The sequence below is a fragment of the Falco punctatus genome (genome assembly GCF_963210335.1).
Source record: "Falco punctatus genome assembly, contig: scaffold_42, whole genome shotgun sequence".
Lineage (NCBI taxonomy): Eukaryota > Metazoa > Chordata > Aves > Falconiformes > Falconidae > Falco > Falco punctatus.
Genome location: NW_027660254.1, coordinates 567094 through 586152, shown reverse-complemented (window position 1 = coordinate 586152; position 19059 = coordinate 567094). Strand labels below are relative to the sequence as shown.

General features: G+C 45.0%; 1 pseudogene across 1 annotated transcript; it reads left to right on the top strand.

The window, feature by feature from the left end:
• Positions 1–3325: 3325 nt before the first annotated feature.
• LOC308057354 (epoxide hydrolase 1-like) lies at positions 3326–5594 on the top strand (annotated as a pseudogene). Its single transcript has 3 exons — positions 3326–3882; positions 4665–4895; positions 5281–5594. The product of its transcript is annotated as an epoxide hydrolase 1-like (transcript).
• The last annotated feature ends 13465 nt before the right edge of the window (positions 5595–19059 follow it).

The following is a 19059-nucleotide window of genomic DNA, read 5'->3' as shown; positions in this document are numbered from 1 at the left end:
GCCCTGACCACCGAGGGTGGGCAGCCTCACTCCAGCCCTTCCTCTGCCAGCAAGGCCAGCACTGGACATGGCACTCCAGATGTGGCCCCACAAGTGCTGAAGAGAGCGAAGGATCACCTCGCCCAGCCTGCTGGCTAACACGCTTGCTATCTAGCCCTGTACGCACCGGCCTTTGCTGCACCTTGTTGACTCAGGCTCAGCTGAGGACCTCAGGCCAGGCTCTGCAGAGCTGCTTTCTATGCATCTGGCGTCCAGCCTGTGCTGATGCACGGAGCTGTTCCCTCCCCGTGCAGGACCTGGCATTTGTCTCTTGCTGAACTTAATTTGCAAGCGCACGTTTAGGCAATAGGTGGCACTGACGGTTGATGTAGCTTGCATTGTCACCAGGAGAGTGTCGCTGCGGAAGAGAAAGCCAGCAGAGGAGACACCTGGGTTGTTTCGCTGGGAGCTGTGGCTAGGCGAGGAGGAGCGGACATGTGGCAGGAGATGCTTCCAAACGCCTGGTGAGATCTCTTTGGCACAGGGAGGAGGGACTCTAAACAGGGGTCCCCAGGGTTGGGGCAGGAGAAAGGCCCGGTGGGGTCCACCAGGCCATCGGTGGGTGGGAGCATGCAGCTGAGCTTTCCTGAGCATGGGTAGGGAGGAGGTTTTATAAGACTGAGCCTTGTTCTGTGCCACTCAGAGAGCTGTTTCTGGGACATGCTTGCTTTGTTAGCAGTGCCGAGTTTGTGCTGTTGCCGTGATAACTGGTTTCGTGCCTCTGACTCACTAAACTCCAGGATATAAGTGCAGGGGGTTGTTATTACTTGTTGCATAAGCTACTCAGCCTCCAGGGAGGTGGAGGCTGACACTGTTTACTCTTAGGAGCTCTTGGTCTTCTTTGTCTGGGAGTGGTTTCAGGAGATACTTCCTTAAAAATCACATAGACTGTCTCAGAGATCAATTACCCAATTGCCTTCACTACTGCTGGGGTGTCCAGTACAGGCACTGTGTTCTGCATCACAGGTAGCAGTGGGAAAGGGTACCAGGCAACAGGAAACACCCAGTGGACTTGGTTTTTCATGGAGTTTCCTGTCCTTTTTAATTTTTTTTTGTCTCAAGGCATCGTAATTATGACACCAAACAGCTTCCTCATCTAGCTGCAGAGTAACAAGACTTTCTCTGTTGCTTCTAACTTTTTGGTAGATTTTAGATTCTGCTTTTCTTGCAAGAGAATCTACCAGGCTAAAAGAGAACCAACGAGGATGTTTCCTTTTTCTTGCGGGCAGATGAGACCTAAAAGCTTGGTATCCAGTCAGGAGTAGTTGGAAATAGCAAAGGTACAGCAGCTCACTGAACCTGAACAGGGAAGGGTCCCACAAGCTGCTCCTCATGCCAGCCCTGGGCAGGATGAGTACCACGTGGCTGGCAGCAGAGTAACCCTTGAGTTACTTGGAAGTCCCCTGCCAAGGCTGGGCACCTATCGCTACACAGCTGCCAAAATAAACTATTTACTTGGCTGAAGTAACACAGCCCTCTGTAGGATGAAACACCGCAAGGACACCTACCCAGTTGTTCAGTGCCTTTTATCTAAATTGTGCTGAAGGCGGGAATATTATGGTGACAAACTATCTAGCTAAAACACAGCCCAGAAACACTGTCTCTGTTGCCAGCCAGCTGAACAGCTTGTGATCCCATGGCTGCACGGTAAATGGTGCTGGCAGGGGATGTTCCTTACACCATCCCCAAGGGATGGTACCATTCAGACAACACTATCAGACCAAGAATCTTTCCCACCCCACCCCCACCCCCATTTTCTAGGGATGGCACCTTGTCCTGGATCAGGTAAGTGAAATAGCTGCTCTGTGCTGAGGAGTTCACTTTTTATTAGCACCTGGGCTGGGGCACAGCATAGTCCCTTCCATACCCTGTATGACAAAAAATCTTCATTCACAGTCTTCTTTGAGCCCCCTGCAATAGCCCCAGACAGCTCTGCTAATCCCCAAGGGAAGCTGGAGAGCTTGAGGCACAGGTCAGGGGGATGGGAAGGGACACTACATTTAGGACTGATTGCTGAAGGGTTTGAACGGTTTTAAAACATTGCTGTCTGTCTGTTAAATCCAGCTCTGGCGCCTTAGCTCCCACACCTCAAGAAAGTCTGAAACTTTGCTGTCTAGGTAAGAAAAAGAGGCACCAGACAGACAAGTTGAGACCTTTACCTATGGACAGCTATGGTGGAGGGCTAGCGTTGCCCTAAAAGATGACTGAATCTGTAGGGGAGCTATGTATGTAGCACAGTCAAGGGGCATGTCTAGCACATCCAGCTGTCTCCAGCAGCTGAAAACTCTTGTCTCTGCTCCTCAGCCCACTCTGTGCAGTTTTTATTCCTGAAGCTGTCCAGGTGCTACTATCCCATTCACTTCAGTACCTGCCTTAAAACAGATAGATCCAGATCCTACTGATCCTTGTCTCCCAGGGCACACCTGGTTCATAAGGAGAGGGACAGAGAAGCCTTGTGATTAACAAGTCCTGATCAGCAAAGGCTTAAGGTCCCTAAGAAACACTGGTAGATGTAACCCTGCCACAAATCCTGCCTGCGATCTTCAAAAATAACAGAAACACCCAGCCCCTGCTGACTGCATGGGGTTTGTTACTCACGTCCAACCAATGTGACTACAAGCCTCAGCATAGTCCCTTTACCCTTGACACTTCTGTTGGGCGCAAACAATTTTATGCCTCCCCAGGTCATTCAAATGTTCTCAGAGGAATGCAGTCCTGGTCCCTGTGGCCGCTCTGGGCGTTGGAGGGATGCTGGTTTACTGGCTGAGGTCTAGACACAAGATCAAGACTATTGAAATGGGCAATGGACGGTGGGGCTCAGATGAAAGACCTCTAAAAGGGAAAGAAGATGAAAGTATCTGTCCCTTCAAGACTGAAACATCTGACAAAGAAATTGAGGTGCCCGTGCCTGGGAGGTAAGGAGGGGCAGAAAGCTGCGAGGTGGAGCCAGTTCATCACCCACCTTACTGCTTTGAGGTGATGCCTTGGGGGCAATAGCCAGCGCAGGTCCGTTAGATGATGCTCTGGCTCACTGCCCTTTATGAATGGGATTTGAGCTCAGATTCACTGCAATGTCTTTACGCTTTCTGAGACCACAGACTCTCAATGCAACCTGGGGCTGCTCCTGCAGAAAGGCCATGCTTTGAGCAGCAGAATTTGACAGCAGGTCTGCAGTGGTGGAATGGGGTGGGAGGGCACCGGGATAGCAAAGGCACCAGTAGGGCAGGACTGAGGGGCTTCCGCAGAGGACAGGGTTGGAAGGGTGAAGAAGGATGGGGTCCTTCCTTCTGTCCCTACAAGCCTGTCACTAATTATCTGGCCAACTAGCAGTCGGTAGCACAGGCTGAGCTGCTTATTCTTCTCTCAGCTGGCAGTGCTGGCAAGTTCCTAGTGCCCAAAACCCTAAAGCGAGTTAGCAGTAAGGCAAGCGTAGAACCCACTACTCCTGGGTGCCCTAGGGGAACTGCTAACCTGTAGAGAAATATATTCTCCATATAAATGATTCAGGAAGTTATACAGAGTATGGCACTGCTTCAGGAGGGCTTGTGGTGTCCCAGAGAGAGACACAGAAGCCGGTGGAGCCAGGAGAGCCTGTTCATGCCTGCCTTAGCATAGGGCACATGCAGGCATCTGGCCAGCCTTGCAAGAGCTCCTGTCCGCAGGACCTGCATCGCCGCCTGGAGCAGGCCCGCTACACACCGCAGCTGGAAGGGGCTGCCTTCCGCTACGGCTTCACCTCCAGCTACCTGCAGAAGGTGGTGGCCTACTGGAGGAACCCATTTGACCGGCGCAAGCAAGTGGAAATCCTGAACAAATATCCCCATTTCCGAACCACCATTGAAGGTGAGGGGGTCTCTGTGGCTTGAGCAGGTCTCACTCTGAAATGCACAGAGAGAATGGGGGGCTTTAAGAGGTTACTCTATTAAGACAACAGTGTGCATAACAGCTTAATGAAGGATCAGTAGTGGAGGCTATGTTATTAGTAACCCTCTATAGATTAAGATCATTGCACAGTGGTGATAAGATTAGATCTGCTTGAAGATGGGCTTCATCTGGCTCTGAACCTGCACTAAATAACAACGAGGTTTTCTTCTGCTATTGCCTTGAAGCCACCTTTGAAAACTGTAAAATTTACCCAGGCCCTGAGGTTGGAATATCCACCACCACCACCCAGTTTAGCCAGGTGAGGTTAGCCAGACTTTAGATAAGTGATCTGCAGGTTAAACTTATATCCTGCGCTTACTTTTTCCATGTTTCTCTTTTTATCACCCACACATTTTGTAATTTAGTCATGTTTTTGCACGTGTCTTAGCTGCATTATGCTATTCATTGAAGTGCAGCTGTACTTATATACTGTAAGACCAATTTCTCAGGAGGTGGATGCTCAGTCTCCTGTGACCCCAGTAACTGGGACTGGGATCAATACCTCTGTCTGTAAGTAAAAGATGAGACACAGGTAAAATACCAGGCATGTCCTTTCAGCTAGGCATCTTCTTGCCATGGGTTGATTGTGTACCTTCTGCTGTGAATGCTAATCACAGTTTTGCCACCCTCCTTCTTCAGAGTTTGGAACAGAAACTGTGATGGAACTAAGGCTTTAATTTATCTGTCTGGATGTGTGGCAGGGATTGATATCCATTTTATCCACGTGAAGCCCTCCTATGTCCCTCACAGTTGAGCTGCTCAACCTCTGCTGATGGTCCACGGCTGGCCTGGCTCCTTCTACGAGTTCTACAAGACCATCGCTCTACTCACAGAGCCAGCTGAGCATGGCCTGAATGAGGGTGACATGGTGTTTGAGGTCATCTGCCCATCCATCCCAGGATATGGCTTCTCTGAGGCACCACACCAGAAAGGTGAGCGATGAAAAGGCGCTGTTGGAATTGCCAGGTTCTTGGAGCCTCAGTCATCCCTGGCCCTCACCAGGGAATGCAGTTTGTGAATGCAGATGCTTGGCTCTGCACTAACACCCATGTGGCTGAGGCTCTGGGGCTGGCTGTGGAGATCTGGAAGGTAATGGTAGCTGGAAACCAGGTCTGCTTTCCACTTTATCCACTTTATCCACTTTCCACTGAATTTCCATCTTGTGTTCACTGTATTGCCAAGGAGCAAGGCAGAGCAGCATAGCACACTGTGCCTTTACACAGCAGCATACTCATGTGCCTCTGTCAGACCATGATCTTTGGCCAGGGGATGATACACCAAGACAAACAGGTTTCCTCTGTTTCTCTTTACCTACAGGCTTTGACAGCAAAGCAACTGCTCGGAAATTTCATAAGCTGATGAATAGATTGGGCTCCAAAGAATACTACCTACAGGGAGAAGACTGGGGATCTCTTATTACCACAAACATGGCCCAGATGCTGCCACAGTGAGTAGCAAAGGGAATCAGTGCAGAGAAGGTTTCTCCAGTTCTTACCCTACCTTCTGGCTCCACGGTCCGGGTCCTGCCTTCTGTTTGCCCTGCCTCTCATCGCCTTCTGCTTTGTTTTCTCCAGGGGTATCCCCACCCCTGTGCATTCAGTCATATTCACGTGCTTTGCATTGACAGTGGTATTTGCCTTCTCACGCTTTCTAAATTTCATAGAATCATAGAAGCATTTAGGTTGGAAAAGACCTTGAAGATCATTGAGTCCAACCATAAACCTAACACTGCCAAGTCCACTGCTAAACCAGGTCCCTAAGTGCCACATCTACACACCTTTTAAATACCTCTACCACTTCCCTGGGCAGCCTGTTCCAATGCTTGGCAACCCTTTTAGTGAAGAAATTTTTCCTAATATCCCATCTGAACCTCCCCTGGCACGACTTGAGGCCATTTCCTCTCATCCTCTCACTTGTTACCTGGGAAAAAGTGACCAACACCCACCTTGTTACAACCTCCTTTCCTGTAGTTTTAGAGAGCAAGAAGGTCTCCCCCAAGCCCCCTTTCCTCCAGACTAAACAAGCCCAGTTGCCTCAGCTGTTTCTCATAGGACTTGTTCTCTAGACCCTTCACCAGCTCCGTTGCTCTTCTTTGGACACATCTTTCTTGTAGTGAGAGGCCCAAAACCGAACACAGTATTCGAGGTGCAGCCACACCAGTGCTGGGTACAGCATCACTGCCCTTGTCCTGCTGGCCACGCAATTTCTGACACAAGCCAGGATGCTGTTGGCCTCCCTTATCTAGGGAAGAGTTGTACAGAGAAAAATGGAGTGCTGTTTGGCTTCTCTTTCACTAGGCATGGAAGTAAGCTCTGCTGCATTTTGATTTGAGACCTCAAGGATCATCATTCTAAATCAGGAAGGAGATAAATTTAAAATTGGCAGGGAGAAAAGGAAGGAGCTCAGCCTTTCAGCAGCTGATCAGTACCACGAAGTATAGGACTTTCCTGGATGGAGATGGCACCAGCTGTACCATTTTTAACTCTCCCAAATTTTTTTTGGAAATCACGATAAATGTGAAGGGCTTATGTATTTGGCTTAGTGAAATGCTTCTATTACAGCTCCCGTCAGACTTATTTTCTAGAAAATTTGGAAACAGAAAATGGCTTGATTTAACCTTCTATTCATTAACTTGATTTCAGATCTGTGAATCTTATCTTCGCTGGCAGAGAAGGTTTGAGAAGGATGATTTCCGTGATGCTTGGGGCTTATATACCATGGCTCATAGGCTTTACTAGGGAAGATGTTCGACGTATGTATCCTTTCATCCAGAAGAATATACATGAACTATTGCGAGAGTCTGGATACTTACACATCCAAGCCACCAAACCAGACACTGCAGGTAATGAACCTTCTCTATATCTCTATGAACTTTGTATACTGACTGCTTAAGGCGTATAAACACATAGTTGAACAAAAGCCAACCATGTTTGAGAAGCAATGAATTCTGGTGACTGAATGCAAGACATGGGGACAAGAGCTGTGTAAAAGGAAGTGAAAAGGAACCGCTTAAAGAAAGACGGAGACTACAAATATCACTTTTCAAGGTCTGTTAAATGGCATACCACTTCTCTATGGCAAAGAAACCCTTTGCAAAAAGCCTCTTAAAGTAAAGCACAGGACCCTGACATTGAAGCTTCTAGAAATAAATGTGGATGAAAACAAGAAAAATACCATAAGCAAGTGCAATGTGAAACTTGCAGAAAGGTAGACACAGCCATAATGCCTGAAGCCAGAAGCATGATGTAGTGGGACCAGTAGATAAGGAGTCTGAAGAAAGGTATGGCCATCTCAGAAAAGTTACATGATTTATTTGTATAATATTATCAAAGATTATGGGGTATTCCTTTATTGAAATAAACCCTCATCAGGAAAGACAGCAGAGTTGTCTCAGACTGGCGTCAGGTACGGAGACCATAGAAGGAATAGCACCCCATCCTGGCATTTAACTGGAAAAGAGGAAACTCAAAGTGAAACGTCAGCTAATGCCTAGTCTGTTGCTTGAACTGATTGCAATATCAGAGAAATAAAAGGAGACAAACCAGATACCAGGTTGGGGTTTTTGGGGTTTTCTTTTCAAAAGCCAAACAATGAAGACAGCCCCCAGAAAAACAAAGACCAGTATGTCTAGTGTCTGATCAGAAAACTATCAGAAATGTTTTTAAAAGGAGAATTCATTTACAGGTGATAATATCACAGGGAAATCACGCTTCAAATATCAGAGCTCTGGCAGGATCAAGAAGCTGTGGATCTAGTAATGGAACATATTTAATTTCCAAAAAAATTTTTGTTGAGGTTCCTTCCCCCAGTGTTCTTAAAGACATTAAACTGCCTTAAGAAAAAGATAAAGTTCATGGGTTAATAACTAGTTAACATGAGAATTCATGAATATAAATAAGTAAGCAAGTTCCAGGGGAGAGAGAGTATCACAAAAATCTGTGCTGGCACCCGTACCTTTCAATATGATCTTAATTTCTCTACAGATAAAAGTTAATGGTTAAGTGAAAATCTGACACCTATCCAGGGTTTGGTTTAATCTAAAGATAAATGGTTTGGTAACTCTCTGCAGTTAAGTGACTGGTTGATTAAACTGGCCAATAAAAACTGATGTCAACAAAGACCAAAGCAATTTAAGCAGAGGAAGAAAATCACAATGGGCTCTAGTTTGGTTGCTGCTATGTGAGAGAATCCAAGAGTCAAGGACAGTGCTTTGAAACGTCAGCCAGCTCAGACTTTAAGAGAATCTTACAAACTCTTAAAGAAAGCAAAAAGAGAGTAAGACAAAACACTAAATCCATGATATTTAGAATCTGTTCCACCCCTGTTTCATTAATATATTTTATAATCAAAAGAATACAAGAAGGGGAGAAAAAGAACCCTAAAGTGACCAAGCAGCTTCCCTACAAGCACTGTACGTAGTCTAGGACTCTTTAACCTGGAAAAAAAGAAGAGCAGGGATTTTGTAGCACACTGTGAAAGGCAGAAAATAAATAGGGGGAAAAAATACATATTCCCTGCTTAGTCTCAAAAAATATCTATATTATCAGTTTAGTTCTCATTAGGCAGGTTTAAAGCAAAGCTACAGTATTTTCACTCACCAGAAGCTGTGGTACCTAAGATGTGTACAGGTTGAATCATTAGTAAGCTGCAAACAAGACTGGTATTTCTGAGCATCCAGTCCATGAAAGTTGAATACAGTGATTCGGAGACAGCTTTCAGCTCAGAAAATGCTCACCTCCAGATGGGTCATATGTTAGCTGGCACATTTTAGCCTGCCCTACCTTTGCTGGTCAAAGCATTTACATGACTTTGATGTGTAGCAAATCACTTTAGGCCTGACAGCACAGGGAAACTGTTGTGCCAATGCACAAACTTACTTTGCATTAACTATGTCCACTATTAAATTGAAATCACATTGTGCATCATCTTCTACGCAGTCATTCAGTGCTAAAGTCACACTAAAATACACTTGAGAGTAGGCAATTCTAAGGATACTGTAAAACTACAGCCTAGAGTGTGGTACAGGAATTTTCCCAAGGCAAGCTCTACCACTGCTGAAGTAATCCCCACCCGTTTTACAGGTTAAAACACAGATATAATATGCTGTGTTTATAATGTTTGTTAGCATTCCCCAAAGGCAGGAGCAGATAGCAGATACACAACACTCCACTGTTGTTTAAATTACATAGAAAGTGAACAGCACTCAGGGTCCCAGTTAGCCATCCTAAGCAGGACAGTGCTCCCAAACAGTTTATCTGAAATTTCTTTTCAGAGTGTAATCCCTTTACATCTGAATTTGCTCTTTCTGCCACACATTACCAAGAAGCCCAGAGGATTTTCTTAACTCCTATTTTCTTTTGTATAGGAATTGCTCAACTTTATAGTGCTGTCAGTTATAGCCAAAATTCCATTGGGGTGAACTTTTCAAGAATAAAGTACTACCAGGGCTAGTAAAACGCACTCTTTACTGAATTCTCATAGAAAACTCTGAAGAATTGATGTAAGTCCAGTTTAACTCCCACTGAAGTATTTGCAATGCCAGGCAACTGCAATGGTTCTCTTCTTCTCTTGAATTAGGTTGTGGACTGAATGACTCCCCTGGGGGGCTTGCTGCATATATATTGGAAAAATTCTCTACCTGGAGAGATAAATCATTTCTGCATAAAGATGATGGAGGCTTGGAAAGGTAAGAAAACAGGTGCTCTTCCATGAGAGGACTCATTAAAAGAATGAGCAATGGTAACTAATGAGGAGATAGGTAAAAGACTGGCCAAAGCTGAATTTTGAGCATGAAAGGTTACACATGACAAGTAGTAGTGTAAACTCACAGCAGACTGCCTGCAAACTACTGCTTCAGCACCGGGCAGTTTTGCTCTGGGCACATGGGTGCCAATTAATTTGCTGCTTGAAAACAAGTGGAGAACAAGAACAACTGTTCTTCAGGGCATGAGCCCAATATAGCGTATTGAGAAACAGCTTCCAATGAAACGTCTTCATCTTTTTCTATCAATAGCAAATACACTCTTGATGAGCTTTTGGCCAATGTGATGATTTATTGCGTGACATCCTCCATTGTGTCCTCAATGCGATTCTACAAGGAGAACATCTCCAAGGACCCTGGTCTAACAGGTGATGCCAGGTAATGAAGTGGTAGGTGTAAGAAAGATTTGCAAATGAGATTGAACCACGTTTGCCTGTATAAACATTTAGATTACTTTAAAACAGCAAACTTAAGTTGTTAAAAAAAATAATCTAAGTTCTTATTTTCTTTTGATAAAAATAGTTGAGTCATTTTTCTTTTGAACCTGTAATTCACACAAAGTAGCTTGTAGCCAAGACAATGCAGCGGACATATCAAACTATATTCAGTCTTGTGTTCAAACTACAGGTCTATATACTTAGTCACCAAACAAATGTGATCTCTGGCTCAGTTCAGTTAAAACAAAACAGAAAATCAGGAGCATTTCCAAGAGAGACGTTTAAACTGAATTAGGAAGCATACGGCTTAGTGGTGGATAAAACTAACGACTGCAAGTGTTAAGCACAAACTTGGGGAAGCAATCTGGAGAGCAGTACCTTCTAACAAACCAAGCACCTTCTAACAGCCACTGACTTTAAGATGACTATAAGAGAGGCTGACCAGAAAATGCTGCAGAACGGAATTCCATGTGATTGATCACACAAACAAATAGAAGAGTCTTTTCCTTTGTAGACCGAGCCAGCTTACCTTTCCTCAACTCATTCGTTACGCTGGTACTATAAATTCTAAAGTAAACTTGAGCAGGCTCATTTCTGACTGTCACAAAGAGGTGATGCGTCTTGCCATTTATCGCAAAACTGTAAAACAAGGTAAGTTTAAAAATAGGAAACGTTTCAAGATTGAACCGTGTGCGAAGTTGGCTCTACTTTACGTTTTTGGGTATAATATTCTCATACTCAAGGAGACTCAAATACAAGCAAAGCTTTTCAGCAGAGTACAAACCACAAAATGTGTCGCTGCGGTGAAGCTCTGCCAGCTGACTGTGGCAATTACTAGAGTCAGGAGGTTTTTATAGAATTTCCCCAGGACTTTTTTCAAAAAGGCACTTAGTTAATGTCCTCTAGGTTTGCAGTGTATGTTCCCACAGGGACTGCAGCTTTTTCCTCAGGAGCTAGTACATACACCACGGGTCTGGGCAAAGGAGGTCTTCAAGAACATCATCACTTACTCTTACATGCCACGTGGAGGGCATTTTGCTGCCTTTGAGGAACCAAAGCTTCTGGCACAAGACATCATGCACTTTGTCAGAAAGGTGGAACAGCTGTGAACATGCACTTTAGATACATATATAGAACAGAAGCAAGTTGTTCTGCCACCAGCAGAACCTTTACTTTGAGGGATCAAATAAATCCAATGTAATCACATAGAGAAAACAACATTTCATTTTGATAATCATTACAGTACTAAAATTGTTAATGAAGCTCTAAAGCTTTTCTAAAGAATAAAAGAAAAAACCCCAAAATAAGCAACTTGTCTTCTTTCACTCCCGGCACCGTATCATTGCTGCACTCATAGTTCAAGTGTAACAGAATACATGAACGGTTTACTGCAGTAACACTGCACTCATCTGGGGAAGAGAGTAGAAAGAAACCAGCCCCTTGATCCTTAGAACGAAGGCTTCTGTTTAAAAGCTTCTTTAAACACTCGAGTGCTAGCGTCTGAAATATGCATCACAAGCAGCTTTGGTGGAAGTGTAAAGGGTTTTGATCTCCTGAGCACAAACACTCCTACGTTCAAGTTATGTTTCATTCAAGAGACCAGGAATTACATATTCAAGTGGGCAGCTGCACACAAGGCAGCTTTCTTCATTCTAACAGGTTTTCCCCCTACGGCTAGCTTTAGCAGCTACTACACTATGTAAACAGATGTTTAATGGATAACAAGGCAGAGACAGCATTCCTAGTGTGCTCCAAGCTCAAAAATACCAACTTAATTTCCTCTTCGTTCTTTATCATTCCATTCCAAATGGTAAAGTTAAAATATGCACCAAGCGTAGCAGGTTACTTCAACCTTTACCCTCATTTCAAACGATTCTTATCACACCATCGTGCAATTTTTGCTAGCAAGAAGCTGCAAGCAACCTTGCTACCAGTAGGCTCGAGTTTCTCTTCAAATGGGATAGGGCTGTTTGGAGCTGTTAAGCTCACTACATTACAGACACTTCTAAGTAGCTGACTGAAGGTTAAGTCCAGCAGACACCTAGTTTTGACACACTGTTCAAAGCTCTCAAGTGTTTCTCACCCTCCCTCCTTCTCCCATTCTGCACTAGACACCAGGCCAGAAGAAAGGGCTCAAGTTCTGCTCCCAAGTAATACCTTCTGACTTTGAACAGGAGTTTGACAAGTAAAGATAGTGCTGAACTTGATCACACTCGCCTCACCGCCTCTTCACATTTCATAAACATTGAAGAGTCTAAGACTTAGAAGTAAAAGCAAGCAAGAAACTAACTTTTATTGTTGTTGTCTTAAGTGAGAACAAGCTAGCATATTGGGGCAGGAGTCCTATGCAGGAGCGGGCTGGAAACTAATGGGAGAAACAGCTAGGTATTGTGAAGGAGAATAGGAAAGATAAACATGGTTATCTAGTGTTTAATAGGTGTCTGCACGCTTGTAGAGATATATAGCTGTGTAACGGCATGAATGATTCCTGCCCTGAGCCTGGTGGCGCATACAGCTGCGGTTTGTGTCCGGGCTCAGAGATGTAAATAGGGGCTTCTCTGTTTTGGTGGAAGTGTTTCTCTTTGCATAAAAAAAGAGGGAACGAAGGGAATGACCCCAGAGGTATGTTCAGAGAAGGCACACTATGTTTCGAACTTTTTGACTGAACCAGTTCTTGTTTGGTGTGCCCTTCCACCTATGTATAATGTTAATCCAAAAGAAGATGATACTGTTTACACTTTGAATGTCGATCATTGTCTTTCTGTAGATGCTAATGTAGTAGGAGGCTATGATGGGAACGTGTCGCAGCGGTTCTTCTCTTATCCGGAGTAACAGCAGGGAAAGCATTAAAGAGTTAAATCACCTTGTTTGGTAGGCAGTTAAGCATGTGAGTCAAAATTGCCACTGCTTTTTGTTGTTGGTTCAAGGACATGGCTGTGAGGATTTGGATGGTATGTGCTGCGGGGATTTTAGGCGCCCCATTGCAGCAACATGGTATCAAAATCTGAGAAGATGTCAGCCTTTTTTGGCATCCATTCACTCAACTGGCAGTATTGTTTGTTTGCTATTACCTTGGTTGCTGTCATGTTTGCAAGGGCCCTGCAGAACATGGCAAACCTGGTCCTAGCTGTTCAAAAACAAAAAGGGGCAATTGTCAAATTGTACGGAACAGAGACAGCGGGTTATTTTGACACTGATAATATGTCTCAGTTGGTTTTTTATTTGTTCTATTACTTATACCTTGTTTTTACTCGTTCGGTTTCAAAGGTTCTTTTTGTGCAACAGGAAGGGGGAGATGCAGGAGCGGGCTGGAAACTAGGACCATGCGTGGCAATCCGTTTGCTGAGGGGAATGTGCTCGAGCTTGTCTAGACAACAATTAACATGATGAGGCATGTTTGCAGAGCACAGGGGAGTGGGAGATGGATGGCGCCAAGGAAAGGTAACACCTTGCTGTTAATTGATGGCAGCTAACCACCAATCGGGGATTGCCTAGTATGCAAGGCTTAGCTTCAAGAACCAATCTGTTTCAAACGCGCAGCTTCTGAAAGTGTATAAAACCTCATGCTTCTGTACAATAAGTTGACATTTGCTTGCATCAAGCTGCGTCCCGTCTCTTCATTCGCCGCAGTCCTACTTCCTCTGAAGAGGGTTAGAGCAGAAACCGCTTGCTTTTAGTTCTAACTGTATATCTAACTGACCGTCAAGGCTGTTGGGCTAAAGGTTAGTAAAAAAATAGGAAGACGTGCTTCCCCACTTCCACAGGGCCAATCAATCTCTTTTTGTCACCAGTACAAGACCTCCCAATTACTCAGAAGTCCCACTCTTTGTTTGGGTTATTAAGTAACTGAAATTGAGTTATAGAGAAGTCTAATTTTATCAAATAGATAGGCAAACACTCGAGTACTCACTCAAGCCTGATCAGACTACAAAGGTCTCCTTTTACGGGTAAGAATGGCTATAGCCTTTTTAGTAAAGGCCAAGTGTATTAATTAGTCATGTACATTACCCAGAGAGAGTCCCAAGCAATCAGCTAATTTAGTAATGGCCGCATTAAAACTCGGGAGGGAAAAGGTTTATCCAGTATTTGCCAGTTCAGCAAGTACACAGCAGGAAAGTTTTACTCCCAACGCGCCAATTAGTCTCCTGTACCATAACTCAGGTCCCCAAAGAATCACTGTATCTTTGTGCAGCTGTGCCTTAAAGGGTAATTGCTTTCAACAGCCATTCAGGAGATGAAAACAGATGGACACGGTTCAACTACAGGAAGGTAGTAGACGCCCTGAATAAAGGATCCAGACAGACAAGAATACACAGTTGTATTTGATGAAGTTATCGCTTAAAGCGGCACCAAAGGTTATTCGATATTCCATTAAAGTTCTACAGAGTGTGGGTCATTCGTGAAAGCCTTTGAGCGCCGCTGGTGCTTGAAACCAGACATAGTCCTCCCAAGTAGAGGTCACATGCTGAGGAGCCGAGGCACTTCTGTTGATGTCTCCATCGCAGGACAAGTTAACAGCTAGTTTCCTCCCTCGAGTCGGCACTTTATAGTTGAGCTTGGGCCGGAACCAATCAACACCACAATCACGGTGTCCTTGGAGCATAACAACAGTGCCCATGACAGGGAGAGCCTTCAGCTCACTGAAGACATCCGCAACAAAGAGCGAGTGAAAGAGCTTGCTTGAATTTGCTCAGCTTGCTTGAATTTGCGCGCCGTTGGTGGAGCAGGAGACTCCCCGGCCGCCCAGCGCTGTTTTGCTTACTTGTCGCTTGCTTTAATAAATCACATTTTCTAATTGGCCAGTCTCTGGCATTTCATTGGACAGGTAAACTCTAACAATACCTCTGGCACGACCGATTTCCCTCCAACAACGAACAACGGTAATGCTGGGGAGAGGCAATACAGTTCACCGACTTACACCCAAGCTGGTATTTCTCCTGCAGATGCCTGCTCTGTTTCAATCATGATTTCATGCCATCATACCTCAAAAGCATTATTCTCCGGAAGCCAAATCACGACCAAACACACGCAAAAACTACGCTGGCCTTAACGCCGAGTGGCTCTGCCTGCCGGTAGGCAAGCTGTAGCGCTCAGGGCTGTGCCCCCCCGACCCCAGACAGCGCGGTGCCCCCCGAAAGCCGGGCTGCAGGCAGGAGCCGCCCCGGGGCCAGCAGCCACCGGCAGGCGGGCAGGAGCCTCCCTGCCTGCAGAGAGGGGCTGGGGCTCGGCCCGCTCAGCGCCTCGGGGGGCAGCCAGGGCAGGGGGAGCTGAGCCCCACCGGCCTGTGAATACAGAGCCTCTGGCAGGGGCCTGCGAGCTGCTGGAAGAAAACGGGCTGCTGAAGGGGTAAGGCTCAAGGACACCGGAGTACAATCACTGTGGTGGGGGAGATCCCGACGTCCTACTCAAATGGCCCCCCGAAGAGAGTGAACCCCCCCGCCCGGGGAGCATGGGGAGGAAATTTAAAATGAACTCTACCTTTAAACTGCAGCGAGAAGGCAACTAACCCATAATTATCTCGTAGGTGTAGGCTTTGGGCAGAACTAACCAACTTCACTGTGTAAATAAGTATCGTGAGTAAAACTACGTGTGCAAGTTAGGAGGAGCGACCCCCCTTGCACCCGGCACCGCAATAAACACCCCGCTTTATAACTTACCCCGAGTTACAGAGTTTAATTCCGCACGTCAGACGGAATAAGCAGCCTTTTCACTAAGCAATTAGTTCTTCACCTACCATTTCCCCAGCTGTTCCCTCGCCTGAATACGCTCAAGTATCGACCTGCAGTAAATATCCAGTTTTCAGGCAGATACAGTTGACCAGAAAAGCTGGTCATTCAGCCTGTGCTGTGCACAGGGGAGGTGTCACAGCTCTCCTGCATCCACATCTAAGTCTTATCTTCTAAGCAAAATTGTGGTGTCCATGTTACATGATGGGAGTGATGGCGCATATCAAATTGCATGGTAGGAAGCTGCCTGCATTTTTCTGTTTGTGACCTGAGTGAACATTGGTGAAGTGACAGAAGAAGTCTGGTAAGCGTACCTTCGTGGAAGGAGAGTAGGAGGAACAACCGTTTGCTACAGCACGTGCTGGAGCTGCCTGGCTGGAGAGCTGCTTTGCTGGGAATAGCCAGAGGGTCTTGGCAGAAAGTGAGCTGAGAATGAGCCAGCAGGGTGCCCTGCCGGCTGAGAAGGTTAACGGTGTCCTGGGCTGTATGAAGAGCAGCATAGCCAGGGGACTGAGGGAGGGGATTGTACGCTGCTACCTGGCAGTCCCTGGGTTGTGTCCAGCTCCCTGGGTATAATTTTGAGGCCCCAGTGCAAGAGAGAGTGGTCTTTCATCCGTGAGCGAGTTCAGTGGAGGGCCATCAAACTTTGCCAGGAGCAGGACTACTTGCCTTTTGGGGAGAGACTGGGGGAACTAGATAGAAGAGACCCCTCTAGCAGCTCCAGGTTCCCAATATCTTATTCCCCAGGTTCGTCCTAATAGCCATCCGTGGTCATTAGGCTGCAGGATTTCTAGTACATAACAAGCTTACAGTTGCCAAGATGGGGGTCCTCTACGTGTCTATCCCAGCTAGGAGCTGGCGGATTGCATCCTCCGGGTCCCCATGTTATAGTTAAGAATCTATTTTTAATGGCTACGTCCCAGTTTGAAGCTATGGTTTCACATCCCCAGTATGCACAGTAATAGTGATTAGGGAAATTGCAATAGCTTTTCCCTGGATTCGAACTGGGGCAGAGATAAAAAGGTTTTATTGTTCTTTCTCATCGACCGGGTGGGTCTAGTTCATAAAAGACTAAATCTTCCAATTTAACTTGGAATTTTGGGGATCCGGCTGTCACGTTGTACCGAACTTCTATTGAATCTTCCCATCAACCTAAGGTCCAATTGAAGGGTAATGCTCATTTTTTTTTGTTTTTTTTTAAAGTCATGGTAATCAATACCATTAATAGGATACTAGCTTTCATTTCCCCACTGTTCAGTACCTCTCTGCCTTCCTCGTCTACTCTTTTGCAGAGAGCAACGGGATATCAGTATCTTCTCGGCAGCAGCAGGTAGTCTTGAGGGGAATTTTGCTGTTATCCTGTCAATAATTTCCAAGGTCTAAAGAGTTAGTTATCTCTTAAATATATTTCCACCTGTTTGGTTGTTGTGTCCGTTTCCAGGCGAATCTTATAGTACACTTCTTAAAACTCTGTACCAGTCTGTTTCATGTACTTCCCAAAGTTCAGGTACTGACAGTTCCCATCCACAAAATAATTTACGAATTTCCACTTGATCCTCTGGTCCCCTGGTACGTATCGAATCATTGTGACATTTCATACAGTAAGGTTGTCTCTTAAATGAAACACAGGACCAATCTCTATTACAATTTAGACATCGGCAAACAACCCAACATACATGTCTGGAAGTGGGGTGTTTTAAGCAGGGTATTCCCCGGACATCTCCTATTCTGGGTGATTCGGGTATCTCCGTCTCTGTGTTGTTTTGCGGTCAGCCAGCAATGGTGAGACAGATAGCGATGTCCCAATAACGTCCTTCACACCGCCCCGTGGCTCAACATTGCTGCTCCGTGGGTGGCATAGATAGAGACAGAGAAAAGATTCTGCCAACTATACAAAGGAGGTTAACAATCTTTATCTAAGCATTAAACCCATTTACCATTATCAATAAACAATAACAGGCAATAACTACAAATGACTAACAAGAACTATAAATCCCTAACAAACGTTAGCTAACAACTCAAAACTCAAACATGTCATAAGCTAATTTCAAAACATTATCATAACAGGATGACATAACAAAGCACAATAAAACATTTCTTAGCATATATAAGGTTTGTTTGTGGGGGTTAAGAATCAAGAGCCAAGAGGTGGGCATTTAAAGGGGTAAATTTTCATGCCCCTTTAAGGTTAGGCTGCGCATGCATTTTCATTGTGCAGTTTTGGTCAGGGCGTTAGCCTGAATCTTGACCAGGAGGGTCACGGACCAATTCGTTTGTCTTGCCACAAACAATCCTTATCATTTTGGAAAAGATGGGAGCAGGAGACGACACAGTCTGTACGGTTTTGCTGTTCAGCCTTTGTCCCATCGTGACTACAGTAACCATCAGTATGTGCTTTTGTGAGTGTTTTTGGTCACGCCGGTACAGAAGAGTGCGATCTCTTCCTCGCAATCCGCCCCGAGAAGTGGAACCCATGGGATACCAAAGCAGAGTGCGAGAGACTGTTATATAAACAAAAGAAAACTGTTGACCTCCAGCAGTTACCATGTGACTTGTTATTTGTTTCTGTTCATTTTCATTACCTCGTGAAGAAAAATACCAAGGACCAGAGACAGACTATCGTGGAGGGAACAGATGGAGTTACCACCCCGACATTATTCAGGACCGTGCTGGACTCACGAGTGAAGAAGCCTGTTTTCCACCTCACATGAGACTTTGCTGGACTGTTATTCTGTTATTCAACTTCTAGTTCATGTTTGTTAAGAAATTGTTATTTGTTGTTTACTGGTTGTCAAATGATTCATTGAATTTACTTTATATCTAACACATGGTTTTCAAAATAAATCAAAAGGGTTGGGTAATACATATAATAATAACCTACAAAAACAAAACCTAAAAACAACACTTATAACTATACATTCCACTTAAGTAATAAATGAACTATAAATACTATAGTTTCTTTAAGCATTTTATATATATATATATATATATATATATATATATACATATATGCGTCACTACCATGGCTAGACTACAGGGATTTCGCATGCGCGGTCTTTCCAGATTGTTCCAGTACATTCTGTGGGGTTTAAAATTGCGCATGCGCATGTTCAAAGGCATACACGATGAAAGATGGCTGCTGAGTGTCCAGATGAAGTCTTGGACCCATTTC